Genomic DNA, 11,331 nt, shown 5'->3' with positions numbered 1-11,331 from the left:
GAGGTTCTTGGAGAGGCTGGAAAGAGGAGAGTGCCTAATTTCCATGGGCACACAGAGTACCAGCATCTGGACAGAGTTATAACAAGCAAAAATTATACATAGTGTTTATGGTTATGAATAATCTCAGTTTCTTGACCATATGAGGCATTCACAGATTCTGTAAGAGAGAAAAAAGGCTCAGCTTTTTATTAAAAGTGACTGTTTGATAGAAGAATAAAAACAGACCAACAGCTGGAAACATGTCATCAATGTTAACATCAACTCTGCTGGCTGGAGTGAAGTTCACTGCATCAGGCATGTGGACACGTGTCCAGGTGCATATGTCTTCTCATGTTTCATCTGCTCTAGAAATCACAGGAAAATGTGTCATTTTGCTGACAGGAGAGAAGCAAAAGCACAGGGATGAAAGGATGAATCTTGTTGGTGTATCTGTATTAATTTTCCCTTCCAGCTCAGGGTGGAAGAAGATCCTGGAGGTCCGTGCCTAGGTAATTTGTCTTGCTGGGAGCACTGAGACTTTGCCTGCAAAAGTGGATTTAAGCTAAAACTGGAGATGCCATTGCCATCAGCTAAAAGGAAGGGCACTTTTGTTTTCCCAAGGAAAGGCCCAGTTGCACCTAGGGAGAGAGATTTATGGCACAAACCAGGGTTGTCTTAATCCTGTGACCTAGGTGTTGCCAACCTTCACCATTTCTCAGCAAATCTACTAATGGGTCAGGTCCAAGGTATCTGTGTGACTTTGACTGGTGTGATCGCTGTGGATACAGATAAATTATGTCATGAGATGATTAACCTCCTGTTTTATCCTTCTCCATCATTGAAGAGCAAGGTGCATCAGCCCAGCCAGCAAAAGCCATGACAAATTCCTATCTTCTGTGTCATTTCTGCCGTCTTCTTGCTGCATACAACAACGGGATGCCACTGCTCTTTTACCCATGTTGCATTTCTGCTGTTTGGTGTAAATGTGGACAGCCTGGTTTTGTCAAGACTATCCTATTCCCTTCACTGTTGGAAGTGGTCCATTTGCTCATTTCAATGATCCAGTTCAAAATATCCATTAAATGCTTTTTCACATTGCTTATCTGAGTTGGTGTAGTGTTGAATATTATCCTGTTTTCAGTAGTGATAGGTCTGGTTTCTACTCTGGAAACATCTAAAAGGAATTTTAGAAACTGAGTGTGGGCACTGTCCCCACCAACACCACAGTGCCTGTCCTGATCCTTTGCTTGTCTCAAAGCACAAATGCCACATCTAAAGGGAATATAGGGAAGCCAAAAATCCCTGTCAGGAAGACTACATGGCCATAAGCCAAGGGGGTTCTTGTTTTAATGCATCAGAGACCTGTTTAGCATCGGCTGAAGAAAACCCAGGGGAAGAAAACAGGTACTGACATTGGATGTATGGACTGCAGAGTAAACCGGCGAGAGGTCCAATCTGTAAGATCCATCTCGAAACTATAAAAAAACCCCGCCACTGATGGTGTCAGGCTGCAAAATGGCATCAGCTTCTGCAATGCCAGCAGGGCAGCTGGGAGGCAGCTGTCAGCTGGGTGGGGAGCTCCACCAGTCTCTGCAGGCTGCTGGGGAAACTGGACCTAAGCCTACTGACTTCAAGGTGCGTATTAATAATTCATACTGAAAATCCTCCACAGTAAGTAGCAGGTGATAGAAAGTTTTCTTCATTCTCGCAAACTGTTATCCCGCCACATATGTATTTTACGAAGCATGGGAACCCATAAACTTTAAGTTTAGTTTCCATTACTCATTGTTTTAGTTTTACATAGTCATTTTTTCTTGCCTAAATGGAGCAGTCTTCTGCTTAACATTGTGCGATAGACCTAATTTCTTTCTGTGGCCTGCTCACCTTGGAGGCAAGGTCACAGCTTGCTGATCTAGCAAGCCCTGATTTTTCTTTTCCCCACCCCTAATCACACAAAATAGTTTCTCAAACATACCTGCGTCATGACCTCGATTTTGATAATCAGTCTGATTAAAGAAATAGTTTTCACAGAGAGAAAGAGGCAGCTATGGGGAGGTTCTGCTCTTTTCAGCCCTGTTAGCACAGGAACAGAACAAACCACAACCTGCAAAGCACTGCAGGCAACCCAAGGTGTGATGCAGAGCCCTCAGCCAATAAAATGCAAGAATTTGTGGGATAATGGCATAATAGAAGCAAAGCTATTCATTTTTAAATGAGTGACTTCCTCTGGGCTGCAGTGGAAGGAACATCTACCTGCCAGGGGGATCCTTGACATTAAAACAAGCATTAAGGGATGTTTCTTTGCATGGAGGTAATGTCTGAACTCCTGCCATTGATATTCAAATGTTGTGGGTCCAACTCTGTTTTCATTTTGTGCAAAAAAAGTCTTGTTGAAAGAATAAAAAACAAGCGGTTGCGTGTAGGAGGCTGAAGCATTGCTCTGTGTGAATCTTCAGGGCTCAACAGGAGTCAATAGTTTTATGTCAATGCATAGTAGCTGAGCATCTGTGCCAGAAACTTTTCTACATTTCCCTGCCTCATTGACCTATGTTGGTCATGCATTATCCCTGTCTCTAGTTTATTATGCAATAAGGGCCATGCTAAATAGCAGAAAGGTTGAAATGTTGTTTAGGCTTTGTATTATAGAAGTTCACAGCAGCCCCCGTCTGTCATACTTAAAGAGCAAGGAAGTCTTGCCAAAGAGATGCTTCACGGGCGATCTCACCAGAGTGTCCTTGCGCACAGCCAGGCAAAGCTGGACTCTTTTCCCTTGCTCCATCGGCAACGGCTGCAGTCAGCCCCTCTCCGCCTGCTTACTGGGTGGAGTGAAGACAACAAAGCCATCTCCATGGTTGCAGGTCCTCTCCGCCCTTGTTGAGTCAGGATGCTCTGCCGCATGGTCCTCCATGCTGAGTAGTGCCTTTCTCTGCTGAGCTCACTCTTCTGCCCTCCCCAAAGACTTTGTGCTGTTCTTGTGCATGATGTATCAACTTACCCTGTCTTGGCTACTGCCTTGCAGGGGACTTGAGAGATCCTGCTGCTGCGTCTTCTGCAAACTTTGGATGGAGCGTAAGACCTGAGCTTTGGGTGTTCTTGCTCAAGCAGCTGGTGAAGGTGTCCTCCTACCCTGGAGCAGGTTATGACCATGTGGCCTTGGAGCCCTTCTGGAAACTTCTGGTGTGTCTGTACCTTGCAGCATTGGTGCATTTGTCTCTGAAGGGTCCTGTAAAGCCAGTATCTCCAGGACCTGCCACAGAGTCTCACCACAGGCTATTTTTTTTAAGTACAAAGAAGTCCTCCTTGATATCTGTCTGTCCAAACCTGCGGCCAAGTCCTGGGAGATGATGGCACCTTCTGCACGTGTTGGCTTAGGGTTTCTGTGTGAGTGTGGGTTATGATGGAGTTAGCTCTGCCAAGCTCCTCCAGCACTATCTCAGCACTGCCCTCCTGATTTGCACTGGTGGGTTGGAATAGGGCATTCACCTTCCCCTGTCTCTGCTTCTGGCACTGGTGAGGCTGCTTGGTGGGGCACTGTCTCGGGTTGTGTGGCCAGGTTTTGGTAGCAGGGGGGCTACAGGGGTGGCTTGTCAGCCCTGCAGACACCCAAGTCAGTGAAGAAGGAGGGGGAGGAGATGCTTCAGGTGCCGGAGCAGAGATTCCCCTGCAGCCCGTGGGGAAGACCATGGTGAGGCAGGCTGTCCCCCTGCAGCCCATGTAGGTACACAGTGGAGCAGATCTCCACCTGCAGCCCGGGGAGGACCCCATGCCAGAGCAGGGGGATGCCCAAAGGAGGCTGTGACCCCGTGGGAAGCCCGCGCTGGAGCAGGCTCCTGGCAGGACTAGTGGATCCGTGGAGAGAGAAGCCCACGCTGCAGCAGGTTTGCTGGCAGGACCTGTGACCCCACAGGAGACCCACGCTGGAGCAGTCTGTGCCTGAAGGACTGCAGCCCGTGGGAAGGACTCATGTTGGAGAAGTTCATGGAAGACTGTCTCCCGCGGGAGGGACCCCATGGTGGAGCAGGGGAAGAGTGTGAGGAGTCCTGCCCCTGAGGAGGAAGGAGCAGCAGAGACAAGGTGTGATGAACTGACCACAACCCCCATTCCCCATCCCCCTGCGCTGCTGGTGGAGAGGAGTTGGAGAAAATCAGGAGTAAAGTTAAGCCTGGGAAGAAGGGAAGGTGGGGGGAAGGTGTTTTACGATTTGGTTTTTATTTTCTCATTATCCTACTCTGATTTGATTGGCAATAAATTAAACTAATTTCCCCAAGTCGAGTCTGTTTTGCCCGTGAAGTGGCAAAATTCATAATTGGTGAGTGATCTCTCCCTGTCCTTATCTCGACTCATGACCCTTTTGTGATATTTTCTCTCCCCTGTCCAGCTGAGTGGGGGAGCGATAGAGCAGCTTTGGTAGGCGCCTGGCATCCACCCAGGGTCAACCCACCACAGGCACCAAAGGCTGGGAGTGAAGTATGTTACTGCCTTCATGGTTTTTTTCCACCTGGTTTTTGTGCCTGACCTTGGTGGAGAGGATTTTTCCCTCATTCCTGAGGGCTGCCCACCTTTGTCAGTTCCCATGGATGTGGTCTGATGGACTTCCCAAGGAGATGCAGATATCCGCTTGCTGCAAAACGGGCATCTTCCATGTCTGTTTGGATCAAGGGCGAACAAAATCTCCTGTTCTTCAAGGGACATTCAGGACAGCCTGTGTAAAATTGGCATCTCCTGTAATGCCACAGAGGGAAGCAATGTTTCTAACAATTCCTTCCCTCTTTGTTTGCCTCTACGGCTGTTTGCCAAAGATCTCCTGCCTCCCTTTCATGGTGGCAGTGCTGCAGGTCATACTCAATATTTGCAAGTTTGTGTTGTCCCTGTGTTCCTTGGGGTGCACCTTGTGCATGAGAGACTGTTTTGTGCTCCTGAGTTTGCAGGACTGATTTACACCTGGCCACCAGCTATGCCCATCAGTGTCATTGCTGGCTCTTGACCAGCTGACTGTTCATGTTCCCATCTGGCTTGCCTGGAGATGATGGCAACAGGCTGTAACTATCTTGGATACAGGATCCTACCACTTCCTTACCTGGATGGCTGGTGAGTGGCAGGACCATGCAAGACTGAGGCATTTGGGGCAACTAGGCAATGCTCACTATCATCTTCTTCATCTTATTCTTGTGAGATTGATAAGAGGTCACAGGAGCAATCACCAATTCCCATGAAAGGATGACTCTTGGTCTGAGAGATAATGGTGCTGATGTCTTAAAATTGAGACCAAGTCCATTTGTCCTCAGGAAAACCCTCTAGACGCCAGTTTCTCAAAGGTCCTCAAATCCTGGTGCTCCCATTAAAGCTTACTTGACATAAGGCAACATGGTGAGAAATTTCCTGGGCTAGTTCCCCAAAACCTGTAGTGCTTGTGTGAAAACATCATGCAGGTATGAATACATCCATTCCTATGACACAGAAAGATGGAGTGGAAATGTAAGACGCATAGTCATAATCTTCCTAGGTGCAGAATGACACAGAAATCTTGTTATGTTACTGGCTTAATAGTTTTTTAATTCCTGTACGGCTTTTGTACAAGCTTTGGGAGATGTATTACTGACACAAGGGGAGGTTTTCTGTTTAGTCTTAGGTAAGCTAATATCAGTTTAGGTCCTTTCTGTTCCACAATCAGTTTGTTCAGCAAATTCTATTCTCTTCTTTAATCTTGAAGTTCACATCCTTTGTACTCCCTATGAAATGTTTTGGTGAGCAGTCTGGAAAATAAGACTATTTGTTCTTCTGCACATTTCTTCAAAGATAACTTTCACTTTTTTTACACTCCTTTGCAATTCTCCTAGAAACTTTCCTCAAGAGACAAATAGAAGGATGTGCAGGTTGGGGCTACAAACTAACTTCTTGCTGCTCACACAAGGTATATTGTGGTGAGGACTTTTGCTGTAGCTTCTGTCCATGGAGACCTGGGTGGAAACCAGCCCAAGTGAAAGATGCCATAGGACAGAGTTGCTCCGGCACAGGGGAAGAGTTTCCTAGCCCCAGCGTTGTTCTTCCCTCACCCTTAGGCACAGCGCTGGGTTTCTTTGTTGGTGGTGTTTTTTTAGGTAGGCAGGCAAGGTGAGCTCCTTGTGGGTAGGGGTCAGCTCCTACCTCCTGGGCAGGAGCGTCCACCCCCCCATCCGCAGGATCATAGAGATATGAGAGATGGAAAGGTTTGGGGGAGGGGTTGGTTTTTTTGTGTATGTGTGAGCTTTGGGGTTTGTTTGTTTAACAAAATAACAGTATTTCAAACAGCAGAAGACGAGACAATTAACAAGTGTTGGGAGACATAGGAACAAAACTCCCCTTGATGCATTTCACCTTCAGACATCTTGGAAACATCTTCCTTGTAAACTGCAACTTACAAACACTTTGTCGTTTGATACAGTGACAAAATTGGTAAAACATAAAAGCCTCTTGGATCCTGCTTATAGAATATCTCTTCCTGCTGGCTGCAAAAGACTTGGACCAGGTCAAACCATAGACCCTCAAAAGTCCAGAGGTAAATAAGAAGACAACTTTTGTTTTTTCTTTTTTTAAATGTGAATTTAATTACATTTTAAAATTTTAAAAAGTATTCTTGTATGCATTTTCTAAATTTATTTTACCTAGTATTGGTCCCTGCACGAAGCGTCTATACCTTGAGCTGCAGTATGGTCGTGCTTGAATTGTTCTGATACGCAATGTAGAAGATGGAGTCGCTCTGCAGGATAGGCAGTGTATTGTGCGACTTCCAGTGAAGACCTGGTAAGAAAGCAGGTGTGACAGTAAATTCTCATCTCGGACTCAGTCCACATCTGCCATAAGATCAGAATTTCTGGACAGCTAAAACAGCTTCTGTAACTTTTAAGGAAATAATATATATGTATGTAACTTTGCAGATTTATTTAGGCCAGTGTTTCAGAGCATTCTCTCTTCTCTTTAAATCATTTCACAGAGTGGTGCCCACTGTAGGAATCCATGGTTATCATTGAATTAGTGCTCACTTATAAATAACATAAGCATCAGGGTAAGCGACGTTATTTAGAAAAAAGTAATTAAAATGTCCTGATGAGGAGGTCCAATCCACAGGCTGAAGAAGAGTCAGGTCCTGCTGCAGCCTTTTGCCCATTTCCAGATGCATCCCCCCACCCCCCGGGGCTGGCGTCCCAGCACGTCCCCATGGCTAAACCCCAGGCAAGCCAGCGGTCCCCGGGTGAGTGCTCCCGTGGCAGCAAGGCAGTGCAAAATTCACATCCGTGAAGCGCACTGGCCCAAGATCTCCAACTTGCCCTATGAAACCTACGACTATTCCCCATTGAAGCCAGCAGACCCATAGAAATGATCCTCAATGTTGGCACCAGCTGAAGGAGGCAGTAGAAAGAAACGTTCATCCACTTCTTGCCATGTGCCAAGATGTTAATGCAATCCATATGTCCATACACGAAAAAGAAACAATATCTTATGCAAACCAGCTGTCCCTCAACAGGGAACAGCCTTGGCGCTTTCACGTTGGTTTACGTTTAAGTGGGGTGTAAGGTTAATTAAGAATCCCCTGTAACAGCCCTTTGAAGTAGGGGCAGCTGGGCTGAATCCATCCTCCTCCTCCCATGGCAGGGCAGGTGGGACTGGAGGCAAGACTTCATGGCTGGGGAAAGAGCATGTCGCAAAATGAACGGGAGCCCCACTGAAGGGAAGAGGTTTTCCTGGGCTGGCACACATGACTGGCAGCCCTCTTGCCAGAAGAGGCAGGTGAATCCATGATGAAGCTGCTGGAGATGTCAGGACCTCCTGGGACCTCAAAGATTTGAGCAGAGCTCAAGCTGAACAGGTTTTTCCTGTGTTGCGTTTGCTTTTTCTTGGGTTTTCAAAAAGGGTCTTTGCAAAAATGCCTTTTCTTGAGCGTGGAGCAGTGGCTAATAAATGAAAAAGTACTAGGATTTCAGTTTCCATTTGCTGAACTTCAGCATCTTCCCAGGCATGCTTCCAGAAAAGCACAATAATAGAGTGGTTAAACCCAGAGACGCTACCACAAATATCTCACTGTCCAATACTGGATACAAGGAAATATCTGCTTCAGCACGCTAGCTATGAAATACTGGCTTAATCTCCCCGGATTGATGCTACCTCAGTTATTTTAGTCTTAACATAGCTGTCTGAGGGATGGAGACCAAACTGCCCCTGATGTAAAATAGAAGGAATCCTACACAAATGAGGATATTTACCTTATTTGCATTTTAGCTCATTAACCAGGGTAAAACCCTGGCTCGCTGCCTCTGTGAAAAGGCAAACTAAATGATTTCCTTGTCATTGCAGATTTTTGGAGCTCCAGGCTCATTCCTCAGAACTTAGGCAATGTTCGAAAGACAGTTGGAGATGCCCCATCCCCATTTCCACCCCTAGGTGTGGAAAGACCATGCTGTGCCTGGGGACACCAGGAGCCCCTGGTGTCAGTGAGGATGTAGGTATTTCTAGAGAGATTTGGTATTTGGGGCCAGACTCTGCTCAGAGAGACACAGTGAGAGCCCAGAGGCATCAGCACAAGTTGCAGCATAGGAAACTCCCCATTACTGAAATCCAGGCTTTTCAACACATTTGTTTGCAACTTGGAAAAGAGGAATTTTGCTGCTGCTGCTGTGTTTTGCAGAATCGTAAAGCTGAGGGACAACACTGAAGAACTGCAGATTCACTAACTAGGTGCAAAGTGATGCACAAAGGGAAAATAACCCAAACGCCACGTATGAGATGATGGGGTTTGGCTGATGATGAGCACTCCAGAATAAGATCCCAATGTTTTGATGGATGGTCCCATAAAAGCACCAGTCCATTGCTCAGGAGCATCAAAAAAGCCAAAAGACCATAGGGAATTACCAGGAAAGGAAAAGAGAGCATCATGATGCTGCAGCACAAATCCACCATGCTCCTGTGTCTTGGATGCTGGGTGCAGTTTTAGTCTTCCCACCTCAGAAGGGATACAACAGAGCTGCAAAGGCTTTGGGGAGAATGGAAGATCAGGAATGGCCTCTTCTGCCATAAAAAATTAGAGTGTATCAGATGGCACTAACTTCAGCTGGAGGTTGGTTCAGGTTGGGCAAGAGGGGAGTGTTGCTTTCAGGACACGTTTCCTCCACAGGGTGGTCCCCTGGTGCATGGTTTTGGGGACGTGAGGCGGTTTTGTGAGTTTAAAAAGGTGATGAACAAGTTCATGAATGAGGAATTAATTCAAGGGTACTGATTGGTTCCAAAATGACCTATTTCATAAAATCCCTGAGCAGCAAAGTACCAGAAGCTGTGAGAGCACCCAGGTGAAATTTCCCTGCATGTTTTTCTTATTCTTACTCTCTTCCCCAGGTTTTTGGCCAGAGTTCAAGACAGGATCCTGGGTTTAGTGGATTTGCACCAATACAGCGATTTTTGTGTTCTTCTGACACAGGAAATCAGAGAGACGTTCCCTTGTGAAGACGGATGTAATGAGCAAGGCATTGTGCATGAGTGATTTCTGCTTTACATCCTGATTCAAGCTAAACATTTAGTGATGAAGCCCAGAGTTCAGAAATTGAAGGATGGGAAAATAAAAACCCCAAACTTGTGTGAAAGTGTAAAAACGCATTCTGTTTCAGAATGCTTGTGTTATTAGGTTTCTGACTAAAAGAACTACAGGATATCTCACAGTCCAATCATTCATGAACTGAATTGGTAAGCAATATTGACAAGATAAAAGCTGCTTGCACCAAAATGCTGAATAAGCAAAGAAACGTGTGCAATTTGCAGTGTGTTCGCAGCTTATTTTGCCAGCAGAAAAGGGTCTCAGTCTTCTGGGTGATTCACTTGCTGCCATTTGGCTCTACTTCAGAGGTGAGGGTTTCGGAATTACTCACAGCCCCATGCTAACGAATCGGAAGTCATGTAATGCTATTGAAGTATCTTGAAGCTTTGCCCCCTTTGAACCCACAAGAGCTACTGAGCAGATGACTTAAAAATGAAACCTTGCTGCTCTTTTTTTTCCCAGCTTGATGGAAGTTTCATTCCAGTTTTGCATGATTCCTTGTTTTAGACATACTGGTTTCCTCATGGCAGATACTAATGAAGACTCAACAAAACAATCTCAGTGCTTCACTGTAAAGAGACAAGTGGGCTTTAATTATTGATGATACAGTGGTGTCAGTTATTACCCAAGCATCACAAAGACTCCTCCATAATAACAGAGCCTCTCTTTTCTAATCCAACTTATCCAAGGAAGGAAGAGGCTTTGGTGCAGAGTGTATGGGGCATGGGGCATGGTCTGGCAGAGATGGGACAAGGTAGAGTAAGAGGGCTCAAACTTCTAAGTGAAATCCTCTTTTGACTCTATAAATGCTTTTTCCTCTCCTGCCTCAACTTCTTCCCCAAAGAAGAGGGGTAATAAATGAGAAGGACATGTATTTGTTGGTGGGAGGTGGGAAAAAGTGATAGTCCTGTCCTGGAGGAACCGGACTGCTGTTGCCCCAATGGTGTGAACACTTGCAGCTAGAAACTTCTCACTGCCTCACTGCAAAGGTCAAACCCAAGAGTATTGGTTGCTGGTCAAGCCCAAAAATATTAGAAACACCTCTCTAAGAGATCTTACACTCAGAGGATACACAGGAGTGTCTGTTCAGCTCTGCAAGGCTAGGAAACCTTGAACCAGAGAAGTGAGATCCAGCTCTCCGCTGTGCCTGAGTAGCCAAAGCTCAGCACTGCAACCTCATCGATGAGGTACAGTTCCAGTGGGGTAAAATAGTGGAAAACCACTAAGTTTAAATTGCTCTAATTGCACAGAAATTTTTTCCTCAGTGTGTTTTTAGTTTGTCTTTTCCCTGTGTACCTATCTAGTTGGGAATCTTATAATCTTGAAATACTTAGAGCCATTCTAAGTAGTGCTAGTTTTGTGTGATCTTCCACATTTCCAACACAAGCTCATGGAAAATAAGGAGGTGACTGGTGACAGCCAACATGGCTGCACTAGGGGCAAATTGTGCCTGACAAATTTTGTGGCCTTCTACAATGAGGTTACAGCATTGGTGGATAAGGGAAGAGCAAATGATGTCATCTACCTGGACTTGTGCAAAGCCTTTGACACTGTCCTGCATGAGATCCTTGTCTCTAAGTTGGAGACACATGGATTTGATGGATGGACCACTCGGTGCATAATGAACTGGCTGGATGGTCACACTCAAAGAGTTGTGGCCAATGGCTCTCTGTCCGAGCAAAGACCAGTGATGAGTGGCGCTCCTCAGGGGTCAGTACTGGGACCAGCGCTATTTAACTTCTTTGTCAGCAACATGGACAGTGGGATCAAGTGCACCCTCAGCAAGTTCCCCA

The 11,331-nt window shown here is 46.0% G+C and overlaps 1 long non-coding RNA gene across 1 annotated transcript; it reads left to right on the top strand.

Annotated features, from left to right (window-relative positions):
• The first annotated feature begins 4,995 nt into the window (after window positions 1-4,995).
• On the top strand, window positions 4,996-6,731 carry LOC104830791. Its single transcript, XR_774254.1, has 3 exons — window positions 4,996-5,067; window positions 6,401-6,514; window positions 6,625-6,731. It is a non-coding gene; the product is annotated as an uncharacterized LOC104830791 (long non-coding RNA).
• Window positions 6,732-11,331: the final 4,600 nt, after the last annotated feature.

Source organism: Haliaeetus leucocephalus, unplaced genomic scaffold, assembly GCF_000737465.1.
Source record: "Haliaeetus leucocephalus isolate CR32 unplaced genomic scaffold, Haliaeetus_leucocephalus-4.0 Scaffold198, whole genome shotgun sequence".
Taxonomy (NCBI): domain Eukaryota; kingdom Metazoa; phylum Chordata; class Aves; order Accipitriformes; family Accipitridae; genus Haliaeetus; species Haliaeetus leucocephalus.
The sequence above is the reverse complement of the archived record's forward strand: the minus strand, read 5'-3'. Positions and strand labels throughout refer to the sequence as shown.